The sequence below is a fragment of the Bubalus bubalis genome, chromosome 5, assembly GCF_019923935.1.
Source record: "Bubalus bubalis isolate 160015118507 breed Murrah chromosome 5, NDDB_SH_1, whole genome shotgun sequence".
Lineage (NCBI taxonomy): Eukaryota > Metazoa > Chordata > Mammalia > Artiodactyla > Bovidae > Bubalus > Bubalus bubalis.
The window spans coordinates 95,223,774-95,239,003 of record NC_059161.1 but is presented as its reverse complement, the minus strand read 5'-3'; the positions used below and the strand labels follow the sequence as shown (position 1 = coordinate 95,239,003).

General features: G+C 36.9%; 1 long non-coding RNA gene across 1 annotated transcript in view; it reads right to left on the bottom strand.

Moving 5' to 3' along the window:
• Positions 1-15,230, bottom strand: part of LOC112585150 — a 382,398-nt gene that overhangs the window by 164,869 nt on the left and 202,299 nt on the right. The window contains exon 3 of the long non-coding RNA XR_006551316.2: positions 15,113-15,169. This is a non-coding gene — a long non-coding RNA (uncharacterized LOC112585150). The remainder of the gene's footprint in view (positions 1-15,112; positions 15,170-15,230) is intronic.

Genomic DNA, 15,230 nt, shown 5'->3' with positions numbered 1-15,230 from the left:
GACGATCCAGAGGGATGGTACAGGGAGGGAGGAGGGAGGGGGTTCAGGATGGGGAACACGTGTACACCTGTGAAGGATTCATGTGGATGTATGGCAAAGCCAATACAATATTGTAAAGTAATTAGCCTCCAATTAAAATAAATAAATTTATATTAAACAATAAAAAACATCAGCTGAAACAACAAAAAAATAATTTTATTCATTTTATGGCTGAGTAATATTCCATTGTGTATATGTACCTCTTTATCCATTCATCTGTCGATGGACATCTAGGTTATGTCCATGCTCTAGCTATTGTAAATAGTGCTGCAATGAACAATGGGATACACATGTCTTTTTCGATTTGATTTCCTGAAGGTATATGCCTAGGAGCAGGACTGTTGGGTCATATAGTGGTTTTATTCCTAGTTTTTTTTTTTTAAGGAATCATTTCTTCCATATCTATAGTTATGCCCCCTTTCTTATTCCCAATTTTATTTATTTGAATTCTCTCTCTTACATATTTTCTCTTTCTCTTTCTCCCTCCTTTATACCTTTCTCACTTTTCCTTTTGATAATTTAAGATTTTCTATTTCATCATTTATTTCAAAACTCTCATTTAAAAGTTAATTTATACATCAAATCTACTTCTATTTTCTTTGTGTCAGTTATTCTTTTTTTGTAATTCTTTGAGTTTGGAACTCAGGTAAAATTTACTTATTTTGTTTTCTAACAATTAATTTGTCTATACATTTTTGTTTTATTATAACCAAAAGCATGTGTAGAGAGCTAACCGTTTCTCATTTCTAAATAGTTGGGAGTTTCAGTTGTTGTTTTCCTTAAACTTTGTTTGGTATCAAATTATTGTAAAGGGCTTGGAAAGGAAGAATTTGATTGACTTGTTTTTCTGGGCATTTTGTTGTTGATTTCTAATTTTATAAGCGAAAAACAAATTCTTACACTAGATATCATGGCAGAGATTTCCGAGTTGTGGTTTTCCCTCCAAACAAGCAAACAGACATAAAGAATGAAGATAAAGTATGTTCACTAAGACCTAACATCCTGTAGGGCACTGGCAAACCAGACCATCATCTTGAGATCAACTTTTTATGCTAGCTTACGAGCATTTTTTATTTCATTTTGAGCACAGCCATGAATTAGAATTAATCTAAAACCTGGGCAAGATGATGCAAGTGTAGCTGTGCATCTGTGAGATATTATATATGAGAAAATGCTATCACTCTTTCAACAAACACTTACTGAGAACCTATGACATGCAGGGGATGTTCCTAAACACTTGAGGCTCATGAGCAAAAACAGACCAAAAGGTAATCCCTTCCCAGGAAAGCATGTGTTTTATTAGGGAATCTAGACAATAAAAGTAAATAGAGAATATAAATTATAAGATGTTTTTGAAAGCCATGCTGACTATGGATAAAATAGAGTAGGTCAAAAGGACTGTTTTTCTTAATATAATTTAGAAATAAGGCAGTCAGTGTGGCATTGACCATTGAGGAGGCAGATATCTGAAGAAAAGAGCTTGAGGTAGAAAAGCAAGTCCAAAGGTCCTCTGGTGGTCTCACTAACAAACCAGAGGACCAGGAGAACCGAGCAAGGCAGGCCGCTGTGCAAGGTGAGATCAGCGCTTAAGGAGAGGTGATAAGATCATAGAAAGCTTTTGTAGGTTATGAAACTTGTGATCCATTAATAGTTTAAAAATTAATATTCTCCCTGCAGGAATTTTGGCCCAGGCCTTCCTTCCTTGGATTTAAACTGTAAAAATGTCTTCAACTTGAATTAACAGATGAAGAAAGCCCACGATCTGTCACAGTCCACCCTCACAGTGTGGCTGAACTCCTTTCTCTTGGGCACCTTGGAAGGTGAAAAGGATGAACCTCTGCAGATTCACAGATGCAAATGAGCAAGTTGTACCAAGGAAATCCCAGGTGTTTAGAGAAGGGGTTAATGGGACTCTGAATGCTCTCCAGAGCTCTGAGTGCCATTCCACCTTCTTCCCTTTTGTCTCCACATCATTACAACTTCTGTAAATGTGACCATCTGATGCTGGTGTGCTGCGATTCATGGGGTCGCAAAGAGTCAGACACGACTGAGTGATTGAACTGAACTGAAGCTGTCATAGACTTCTGATGTGGTGATAGACCTCCGTTTGGCCTTTTAATTAAGCCCGATGACTTGTTTCCAAAAGTCCCACTGTAGACAACTATTGGTTTGCTTTTCCATGTAGCATTTGGACAATTTACCAGATTGATAGTCACACAAATTTGAGAATTTTTTTTTTAATACTTTCTGCCCTGGATCTTATCTAGCTAGAGTCTAAGCCAATACCTCCATCTTTCCTGAATCTAGAACAGATGGGTTCTAAGCTAGATAAAACAAAATATTCACAACTATAAAAATAAAAAAATGAAACAAACAATTATGATCAGATGACAGAACCTGTAGACTGACTTCCCCATGATGTCAGGAACTGTGGCTGCCTTGTTTACCACAACATACATATGCTTCCACATAAACTGATTAACTATTTGAAGAATAAGTTAATAAATGAGAAGTAGATATGTCTTTGTGATAAGATAAGTGATCATTAGTAATAATACTGTTTTCTACTTAGCAATTCTATGTCCTTGGTCACTGCACATAACTTTTCTATGCCTCAGTCACTAGCTGTAAAATGGGCATAATAATGTCCATTCATTGTGTTGTGATAACACAATTAATAATTTAGTGCAAAGAAGAAGTCACCTAGTCCTTACATTTTACTTGTATCAGTCCCTCACTGTTGTTCCCTTGAACACACACCATATATGACCGTCAGACAACTGTATGTCTGAAATATTTACTAAGCTCTTTGGATTTGCCCGTTGACATCTCATTTATTGATCACGACCTGCCTCCTTTGCGTATTGTCCCAGCCGCCCAACATCTAAATATGCCTAGCACTTCATTTGCAGCAGTCTGTGCTGTTTCTTGTCTCCTGTTGCCTTCTGAATATGAAAATCTGCGTAGGCAAGAAATCTAGAAGGTTTCCAACTGGCATGTTTTTCCCTGGGTCAGCACTCAATTAAAAAAAAAAGAAAAACATGTTGAAATAAAGTCATTCTGTAAAATTAATTGCATGTGTTTGGATTTTAGGCTGCTAGGATTATTGTACACTGTGCATTGAATGCCCAGCCTTTCTAGTGCAAAATCAGAATTCCATGAATCAGCTGACAAATAAGGATATTTAGAACATGGAAGAGTATTCTACAACTTGAACATTTTCTTTTGGAAATGTCACTCTCACGCAAGTTATTTTAACATACTATCCTTCAATTTTTTCTCCTTTAAAATGAGGCAAAATTTGTAACTAATTCAAAGAGCTACTGTGAATACAGTAATTTCCTCTGTATTTTTAATACAGAGGAAACTGTATGCACTAATACATGTAAAGTAATTTGAATCATTTCTGGTCATAACAAATACTTGTGCATTATCATCATGGTTATTATCATTCTTATTAGCTATTATATTCACCCTGCAGACAACACTAATTTTTAAGTATTTGATTACACAATATCTTTATCTTTAAAATAAGGTGATCCTAACTTATGGTTCTCTGTAAATAGAAATTATCAGTGTTTGCCCAAGATGGAGCAATCAGAAAATATTTATTGACAAGGTGAATGACACTATCTGGTTTCCTACCCATGTTTCTGTGCCTTTTTGTGCCTTTCTCCATATGTGCACTACTCTTCAGGCAGAGCATTTTCTCAACTCTGTCCTCACTTCCATCATCCATTTTGTTGACCTGTCCCTTAATAACTGCTCTATGAAATCTAATTTAAGGCATTTTCATAAGTGAGTCTTTCTTGGCCAACTGTATTTATCCAGTGCCCTGTTAGTGTGGTATATAGCTCAGACTCTGGAATTAAGAAGCCCAAGGCTTCTTCCCTGGCTCCACCACGTATCATCCACATGCAGTAGTGTAAGTGACTTACCACCTCCAAGTCTCACATCTCAGTTTGTCCATATATGAGATGCACCTAATTCATAGGGTTAGTGTGAAGATCTAGGGAAAGAATGCGTCTATGTGCTCAACAGAGTATCTGCAGAGAGAATGTGACTTGATAAATATTGACCATTTCGTGGTCATTTTTTAACATACCAATGATTTTATTTATTTTTAAAATTAACTTTTATTGGAGTATGATTGATTTACAATGTTGTGTTATTTTCTGCTGTACAGCAAAATGAATCCGTTTTACATATGCATATATCCCTTCTTTTTTAGATTTCCTTCCCATTTAGGTCACCACAGAGCACTGAGTAAAGTTCCCTGAGTTACACAGCAGTTACTCATCATTTTAATTGATGCATTTCCTGACTTTCATAATATTTTCCACCTTACATTACAATCACCTATAACTATATCAATATGTGCTTCCATCTTTGACCTGTCAGACAGCAGGCCCTCTGTAAACATTTAATGGCTAGAGAAAAAAAGAAATGAGTTGCCAGAGGGCAGAGTATATCCCAGCTCTGCAAAATTAAGTTGGCAATGACAAGCACCTGGATCCCTGAAGTAGAATTCCCAGATTTAGCAAATAAAAACACAGGACACCCTGCTAAATTTGAACGTTAGTCAAAAACAAACTTTTTTAATAAAAGTATGTCTTATTCATATTTGAGATATACTGAATGGAATGTGTGTACTCAGTCATGTCTGACTCTTTTGCTACCCTTTGGACTATAGCCCACCAGGCTCCTCTGTCCATGGAATTTTCCAGGGAAGAACACTAAAGTGAGTAGCCACTCCCTTCTCCAGAATACTGGAGTGGGCTGTCATTTCCTCCTCCAGGGGCTCTTCCTGACCCAGGGATCGAACCCATGTCTTCTGCATTGGGCAGGCAAATTCTTTACCATTGCACCATTTGAGAAGGGGGAATACTAGAAGTTTGTTTACTGTTTATCAGAAATTCAAATTTAACTGAATGCCCTGAATTTTATCTGGCAACACTACTCTGAGGCCACTTTTGAATCCATAAATCTTTATCTTCCCATGCTAAGACTGAGAATAAGGACTCGAGTGTGTCCATGGGACACCCAGTCAAAGTCATGATAAAAAGAAATTGTATGTTATCTTGTATTATTTTTCTTCAATCTAGGTATAGCTACAACTCATTTATTTTGAAGTAAGCACTACTATTAAATTAACTTCCATTCCTCAAAAGAATATAGTAGAGAATAGTGTGCTTGTTTCTTTTTCTACTGAGGTAATAATAAAGAATTTCACAAAATCTTCTAAAATTACAGGAGAAACAGTACAATGGCTCATAGAAGTAAGTCAAATTTTCATTTGCCTCTTTTATTTGATCAGATCTAGGGAAGAAGGGAATGGCAACCCACTCCAGTATTCTTGCCTGGAGAATTCCATGGACAGAGGAGCCTGGCAGGCTACAATCCATGGGGTCGCAAAGAGTTGGACATGACTGAGTGACTAACACACACACAAGGAAAATGCAGAGTTTGTGGGCTGGTCCTGTTTACCCCAAGTCATCTTATTTAGGAAGCTAATTAATTTAATAGTTTATTGCTCACATCTCTGGCATCGGTGACACTTATATAATTTAGTATTTGGGCACTTTCAATCTGTAAATATGCACAGATTATTGCTATACATAGTATATAGGCTCCATATGTGTCTTCTTCAATTCTTTATCCCTAGCTCCTAGCAAACTTCTTGACAACAGAGGTGAAGGTCAATACACAGTCAGACAGTAAGCAAGTGGTTAAGAGCTCAGATTCTGCAGACAGATTCAGGTCCAGATTCAGACTCTGTCACTAGCTGGATGACCTTGCAAAATCCCTTAGTCTCTCAAGACTTAACTTGTCATATATAAAATGGGGATACAAATAATAATTGGGACACAGGGATGCTTTGAGTATCAAATGCAATCTTGCATTTACACTGTTTAGAGAGAGCCTGACATGGTAGCCAGCGCTTTAAAATGGGGTTAATATTATGTTACATTTCTGACTACTACTCTTGGCAAAGTGTCAATGAAATACCACCCCTGCTTCATGAGAACCTGACCTTGAGTTAATTCTCTAGCTCAACTTCCCTGAAAAAGCTGATAAGAACAAGAAAGTTGACAGGCAACACAGCTAATGTTAAGAAATAACCCTGAGTATTAAACTACAGCCGGACTGGGAAGAACTATAAACAAACTATAAATACATGATGAATACACCATGCTTTGAGATTCTCTGAGTATTGCATAACACATGTGTTGCATGAATATGTGGTGGTCACTCTGGAAGTTGTGCATATGGGGTTTTAAGACAGAGCAGCCCTATACCTACTGATCTTGTCTCCTTGGACCTAGAGTTGTCATCTGGAAAGAAGACAGTTTTGGGATGGCTGCCTGGACTTCCAGAAGAGGAAGCCTTGACATGTCCAACCAGCCCACTACAGCTTCTCTTTTCTTGTCAACCTGGCATACTCCCAGTGGGACCTCTTGTAGTCTCAAGGGTCTAATGCTCACTAAGCCTGAGACAATGGCCTGGTTGTTGCACATCTGTCCAGTGGCAGGGACCTCCTCAACAAATTGCCCAACGACATTAGAATCCTCAGACTAGAAGTAATCTTCTATGCCATTCCCTTGGACAAGTTACCCAATGTTGGAAGCTCTTATGTGGTATTTTCAACTGGCCAGCTGATCTCTTCAGCCTTTTTTTTCAACCACAGGTAGAGATGTACCTTGTAGGAATCCATTTCATTGCCATGCAGTCTTCACTATAAAGGGCTTTGTTCTACATCAAAATCTGCCTACCTAAAGTATCTAACCATTAGTTTTATATATATTTTTGTCATGAGAGCTACACATAAGTTTAGACTCTTCCCCACGATTACTACTTACATACTTTCAGGGATCAATTTGATCCTCCATTATTTTCTTCTCTTTTTTTTTTAGCAGAAGTATGTCAAGTTTCCTCAACTAATCCCTATTGTCTCTGCCAACTTTCTGCCCTTCTTCCTGGACAAAGCCATCACATTAATCTTTCAGTACAATTTTTAGAGGACATGGTATTATCCCTTAATCAGGGTAAATGTAGGCATTTTAAAGCATGGAAATTTATTTTAAATTATAGGAATAAGAAACACATGATATTATATATTGGGAAAGGCAGAAGTTGCAGAAAATGCTAAAACACATAACAAATATATATATATATATATATATATGTATATATATATGTATACACATGACATAAATGATCATAAGTAATAAAGATACCAGTAACATAGTGCTATGCTTGAATTCATGTTTTGGAGAAATACCACCTGTATTCAAATTTTGGCACTACAAAGGACTAAGCATGAACATTTGGAAAAGCTATTTTATTTCTCTAACTCCTAGTCAGTTGACCCATCTGCAAAACAGCAAAAGTAATCATATAGATTTCACTGGGCTGTTGATGAGAGAAACAATCAATGTAAAATATTCCATGTATACTTAGTTGAGAGTAAACATCATGTAAATCATTATTACATGCTGATAAAGATTGCTAACTCTCAATTTAAATCTCTGTTCACTGTGCACGGTGACTGCAGCCATGAAATTTAAAGAGCTCTTGCTCCTTAGAAGAAAAGCTATGACAAACCTTGACAACTTAATAAAAAGCAGAGACGTCACTTTTCCAATGAAGGTCCATATAGTCAAAGCTATAGTCTTTCCAATAGTCATGTATAGATATGAGAGTTGGGCCATAAAGAAGGTGAACACCAAAGAAATGATGCTTTCTAACTGTGGTGCTGAAGAAGATTCTTGAGAGTCCCTTGGACTGCAAGGAGATCCAACCTGTAAGTCCTAAAGGAAATCAACCCTGAATATTCATTGGTAGCACTGAAGCTGAAGCTCCAATATTTTGACCACCTGATGGGAAGAGCTGTCTCATTGGAAAAGACCCTGATGCTGGGAAAGATTAAGGGCAGGAGGAGAAGCGGGTGGCAGAGGGTGAGATAGCTGGATGGCATCACTGACTCAGTGGACATTAGTTTGTGCAAATTCCAGGAGATAGTTAAGGACAGGGAAGCCTGCAGTTCATGGGGTAGCAAAGAGTTGGACAGACTTAGCAGCTGAACAACAACAAAACCGTTTACTCACTAAGTCTTAGGCAAGGTATTTATCCTACTTCCATCTCCATTTCCTTAGATGAAAAATGGAGCTCGTATTAGATTATATTCTGCAAAGATTAGTGTAACCATATTTCTAGTTCTTCTCAAAACTTGCCACTTCCCTCATCACAAGGTGGAGTCTATGCTTCCTTTTCAACCTGGGTAGGCCTTTGTGACTGCCTGGCTGGTAGGCATGGGGAAATGATGCCATGTGACTTTCCAGGCTTACTCATAAAAGGTGATACAGCTTCCTCTTTCCTTTCTCTCTCTCTCTCCCCTTGGATTTTTGCTTTTAAAACTGTCCTCCATGAAGCCTAGTTATCGTGAAGCTACCAGGATGAAGAGACTACAGAGAAATTGAGTTGCATCAAGAGCTGCAGCTATTTCAGCTTCCCAGCTGTTAAGTCTTCATGGCACAGGCCACAGAATTATAAGCAAGTAAGTGAGCCCTCAGATCATGCCACCCCCATCATCTGATCGCAATCATATGAGAGACCTTGAGTCAGTGAAAGCATACTGTGAGTGAGGTTACTTAACCCCAGGATCATGAGCGATAATGACACAATGATTGTTGTTGTTTTCAATCACCACATTTTGGGATGATTAGTTAGGCAGCAATAGATAGCTAATACAAAGCTAGAAGAGTATCTGACTCATAAGGCTTATGAGAATTAGATGAGTCATGAAAACTGCTAAACATAGAGAAGTGGTTCTCAAGCTTTAGTGTCCAATTCTATCACCTGAGGGCTTATTAAAAAACAAATTCCCGGACTCCACCCCACAATTTCTGATTCAGTTAGTCTAGAGGGAAGACTGAGTGCATAATTTCTTTTTTATTTTTTGTTTTTGTTTTTTATTTTTTATAGGAGCAGAGTTGATTAATCATGTTGTGTTAGTTTTAGGTGTACAGTAAAGTGATTCATTTATACATATACTTGTATCTATTCTGTATCAAATTATTTTCCTATTTAGGTTGTTACCAAATATTGAGCAGCCTTCCCTGTGCTTCTACATTAGGTCCTTGTTGACTCTCTATTTTAATTATAGCAATGTGTACATTCCAATCCCAAACTCCCTATCTATCCCTCTCCACCACCCTTCCCCCTAATAATAATAAGTTTGTTCTCTAAGCCTGTGAGTCCATTTCAGTTTTATAAATAAGTTCATTTGTATATTTTTTTATTCCACTCGTAAGCACATAAGTGATATCATACATTTGTCTTTGTCTGACTTGCTTCACTTAGTATGATAATCTCCAGTTCAAACCATGTTGCTGCAAATGGCATTATTTTATTCTTTTTAAGGACTGAGCAGTGTTCACTTTTATATATGCACCTCATCATCTTATTTATTCATCTGTCAATGAATATTTATGTTGCTTCCATGTCTTGACTATTGTAAACAGCACTGAAATGAATGTTGGGGTGTATGTATCCCTTCAAACCATGGTTTTCTCTGGATATATGCCCAAGAGTGGGATTGCTAGATCATATTGTTGTTCTTCAATTGCTAAGTCATGTCTGACTCTGAGACCCCATGAACTGCAGCATGCCAGGCTTCCCTGTCCTTCACTATCTCCCCAAGTTTGCTCAAATTCATGTCTATTGAGTCTAGTGGCCGTGCCAGTTCAGATTCCCACCAAGAGTGTTAGGATGCTTACCTTTTCTGCATACCCTCTCCAGCATTTACTGTTTGAAACTGTAATTGAAAAACTCTCAACGAACAAAAGTCCAGGACTAGATGGCTTCACAGGTGAATTCTATCAAACATTTAGAGAAGAGCTAACACCTATCCTTCTGAAATTATTCAAAAATTTGAAGAGGAAAAAATACTCCCAAACCCATTCTATGAGGCCACTGTCATGCTGATACCAAAACCAGACAAAAAGTAAAAGTGAAAGTGTTAGTCACTCAGTCATGTTCAGTCTTTGTGATCCCATGGACTGTAGCCCACCAGGCTCCTCTGTTCATGGAATGGAATTCTCCAGGCAAGAATACTGGAGTGGGTAGCCCTATCCTTCTCCAGCAGATCTTCCCAACTAGGGGATCAAATCTGGGTCTCCTGCATTACAGACAGATTATTTACCATCTGAGCCACATAGGAAGTCTAAAATCAGACAAAGATATGACAAAAAAAGAAAGAAAATTGCAGGTCAATAGTCCATGGAGTCACAAAGAATCAGACACGACTTAGTGACTGAACAATAACAACAAATAACAATATGGATGACAATACAGGCAAAAATCCTCAACAAAATACTAGCAATCTGAATTCAATAACACATTAAAAGGATCATACACTAACATCAAGTGGGATTTATCCCAGGGATATCAAGGATTTTTTCAATATCCACAAATCAATCAGTGTGACACTCCACATCAACAAACTGAAGAATTACAGATATATGATGTAATCTTATCAATAGATAAAGAAAAAGATTTTGAAAAAATTCAACACCCATTTATGATTAAATAAAACTCTCCACAAAGTGAGTAGAGAGGAAACGTGCCTTAACATAATAAAGGCCATATATAACAGGCTTATAGCTAGCATCATACTCAATGGTGAAAAGCTGAAATCAAGTCTTGTAAGATTGGGAACAAGGCAAGGATATCCACTCTCACCACTTTTATTTAATCTAGTTTTGAACATCCAAGCCATGACAATCAGAGAAGAAAAAGAAATAAAAAGAATCCAAATTGGAAAAAGAAGAAGTTAAATTGTTACTATTTGCAGGTGGTATGATACTATTATAAAAAATCTTAAACGTGTCACCAGAAAACTAATAGAGTTCTTTCTTTTTTTTTTTTTTTCTTTGTGAATTTTTATTGAAGTATACTTGCTTTACAATGCTGTGTTAGTTTCAGGAACACAGAAAATTGATTCAGTTACATACTTATTCCTTTCCTGCTCCTTTTCCATTATACTGCTACTGGTAAGTCACTTTAGTCGTGTCTGACTCTGTGCGACCCCAGAGACGGCAGCCCACCAGTCTCCCCTGTCCCTGGGATTCTCCAGGCAAGAACATTGGAGTGGGTTGCCATTTCCTTCTCCAATGCATGAAAGTGAAAAGTGAAAGTGAAGTCGCTCAGTGGTGACTCTTGGCGACCCCATGGACTGCAGCCTACCAGGCTCTTCCACCCATGGGATTTTCCAGGCAAGAGTACTGGAGTGGGGTGCCATTGCCTCTTTTCCATTATAGGTTACCATAAAATATTGAGTATAATTCCTGTCATTGTTGGTTATCTATTTTCTATATAGTAGAGTGTATCTGTTAATCCCAACTCCTAATTAATTACTCCATCCACTTTCCCCTTTGCTAACCATGTTTGTTTTCTATGTCTGTGAGTCAATCCCTGTTTTATACATAAGTTCATTTGTATAATTTTTTTGATTTCACATATAAATGATATCATATGATATTTGTCTTTCTATGTCTCATTTACTTCATTTAGAATGATTACCTCTAGGCTCATCCACGTGCTGCAAATGGCATTATTTCATTCTTTCTTATGACCGAGTATTATTCCATTGTATATATGTACCATATCGTCTCTATTCATTCATTTTTCAATGGACATTTGCATTGCTTCCATGTCCTGGCTACTATAAATAATGCTGTTATGAATACTAGGGTGCATATATCTTTCTGAATTGGAGTTTTCTCAGATGTATACCCCAGAGTGGGTATATGCACCCTAGTATGCTATTTTTAGTTTCTTAAGGACCTTCCATACTGTTCTCCATGGTGACTGTACCAACTTACATTCCCACCAACACAGTAGGAGGATTCCATTTTCTGCACACCCTTTCCAGCATTTATTATTTGCAGACCTTTTGATGATGGCCATTTTGACCAGTGTGAGGTGATACCTCATTGTAGCTTGGCTGATTCTAATGCTGATGCTGTTGCTTTGGTGATCAAATTTGAAAACCATGACATACATCAAACACTCAATTATTAATTTTATTACTACCATTTTTAAAGTTCTTACTGTTTTTATTTCATGAAACTTAAGTATTGCTAGTTTCTTTGGGTACAAAGGAAATTTATACTCTCTCCATAATTTACAGTCTTATTTCTTTTTTTCCCCTAGTGTTTAACACAAAGACTATCACAAAATAAGTGCTTAAAAATTGCTTTTGTGGGAAATATGAAGACTTCCTACATCAACTGATGTAATGAATATAATGTAATGAAGTGAGACAGTGTAAAATAAAAGAGCAAGACACAGAGAAAGTGGGGGAAAGAGAGAGAGGAAGGGAGGGAGAGATAGGAAGGGAAAGGGTGCAGAATTTTACATTCTGAGTTCTAAAACTTTACTCTTCACTATGATAAATTTCACATTTTCTTTCTCTAATTTTAAGATGTACAGTCCATGACAGGAGCATCTTGTCTCCAACTCCCTCTTTCATTTCTTCGGTTTCTTTAAAATAGAATGATAAAATCACTGAAGGACTGTCTAACAGAGCCAGCAAAAAAACACTTTTCAGACTCTTGTTTTGATTTGATTTTAAAGCTACTGTCTGGTCTGTTAAAAAATGCATCAATTGTTTGGATGTTTGAGCTCTGTCTTTAGCTCAAGATGCTGGTACATCAGCATTCATCTTATTGACAAGATCTTGTGGATATGAAAGAATAAAAATATGACAGGACAGAACAAAACTCGAGGATACCCTGGAGGCCTCTGGTTTCCATATAGTCCCAATTTTAAAGGCATTTACAAGGTTGGCCACGTCTAAAAGCCCTATTAGGATTTCAAAGCACGTATTCAACATTTGGCTCCCTCCTTTCCCATCCCATGAGGAAGAAGATCATGGGAGCGAAGCACACAATCTATATAAAAGCTCTTCAAGTCTATAAAGCTCTACCTATAAACACTTAACACAATTAGTATCTTGTTTTGTTATTTGCAATAGTTCGTAAGTCTTATTAGGAATGTAAATATTAGTTTGCATACTATACAACATATATGATGTGTTGAGGACCATTCTGTACCTATTTATTTATAAATGCTTAGGGAAATGCATAAAAGGAGAAAATGTGGCACTTGCCTTAATGTAAGACATGATTTTAAGAAAAAGACAATATTTTTAAATGAGACAGATTTTGCCTTTTTAAACAGGTATGAGATCAGTTGTTTTCCTGTCGAAAGACTTTTGGTATCATATTGCTTTTAGAAAACAAACTTTATATTAGCTTGGGCAAAAGATTCATTCAGGTGTTTTTCATAAGATGCTATGTTATGTTATGGGCTTCTATGGTGGCTCAGATCTTAAAGAATCTGCCTGCAGTTGCGGGAGACCAGGGTTTGATTCTGAGGTTGGGAGTATCCCCTGGAGAAGGGAATGGCAAACCACTCCAGTATTCTTGCCTGTGAAATATCATAGAGGAATCTGGCGGGCTACAGTCCATAGAGTTGCAAGGAATCGGACATGACTGAGTGACTAACACTTTTAGTTTTCACTATGTTATGGAAAAACCCAAAGGAACCTTTGGCCAACTCACTAGAATGACTGGCAAAACCTCTACGATCTAGCTCAGCTTTCCATCTAATTAGTCTCAACATTCTCATCTCTTGCATAAGCCTATCACCCCTTAGATACTATAGTCATTCTAACACCCACCATCCTCTTTTATATTATCATGGCTTTGTACGTATATTTTTTTTCCTTCAAAATATCTGTCATTGGTGTTTATATAGTCTCTGATAGATAGTAACAATACTATACAAAATATTTCTAGAATCACTTATTAATATGACCCTGCTACTATGTTATTTCAACCTCTGCCTATGCCAACAGACTGCAAGATGAATGATACGCTTTTTTCCAATTATCATTCTTGTATTATCCCACAAAACCTAGCAAGATCCCTGGTTAATTGAATGAAAGAAGGCAAATACATATATTCTAAACAATTAGGATTGTATTAAAATTTAAAAAAAGAAAAATAGAATTAAAAAATAGCATATGGTAGGATCAAAAGAGATTATGGACAGTTATTAAACTAGCAATACATTTTAGCTAAGAATGATTTCCAGGAGGAGGTAAAATGTTGATCTTAATGAACTTATGTCAAATCGAACCTTTAGAAGCCAGTTAATGCTCTGGGGGAAGAAACTGCACCAATAACTCAAAAACTTACATATCCATCAACCTTATTTGTAAGAAAATAAAAACATGGTGTAGAATTAAGAAATGCACAGTTGCTCATGGCGTATGATGTAGCAATATGTCATTAAGAGTAGGAACAATCATAAGATATGAATTTATATCCACTTTAATGAAGAATAATCAGAGTCTTTGAAGAAAATTAATTACACAAAGTCTAACATTGAGTGTCAGAACTAGGATTCAGAATGAGAGTATGCAGAAGCTCATGGTATTTTCAATATATAACAAGGTTATTCAGATACTAAGAGAGAGAGAAAAAATGTAGCTTTCCCATGGTAGTGTGTTCACTAGGAAAGGCAGGGGGAAAAAAAGCATTGAAAGTACTATTCATTCACTTGAGCTTTTGGTTAAGCTACATTCCTGAGAATCAAAATAACACAAATATATAGCCTCTGTTCTTGTGGGGTTTGTGAGAAGCAGGCATAAATTTAAAAATCCACATGAATTATGCAAAATTTACAACTCTGGTCAATGTGATTTAAAAAACAAAAGTGCTACCTAGTACTTAGAGAGCTAGAATGGAAAGAACAGATCTGAACTTGCCTTTCCTTCTGATGAGATGAAAGAATGTTGACCTAAAAGAGCAGCTGGGATCCACAAGGGTGTGTGTGTTGGCAGAGGGGAGTATGCAGAAGGAAGAAATATTTCAGGCATAGGAAACAGCAAGAGCAAAAGTGTAGGAGCAGGAAGGATGGTCTCTTGTTTAGGCAAATCAGGAAAAAATAGTGTATTCTACACTTTTTGACCCAAGAGAATAGTTTATAGACGTCTTCTTACCTTGAAATCTGGGAAAAGAGGAAGATTTTGTGTCTAGTAGTCTTCTTACATTGAAATCTGGGAAAAGAGGAAAATATTGTGTCTAGTAAAGATCAACTTTGACTTGAATTAATGCATC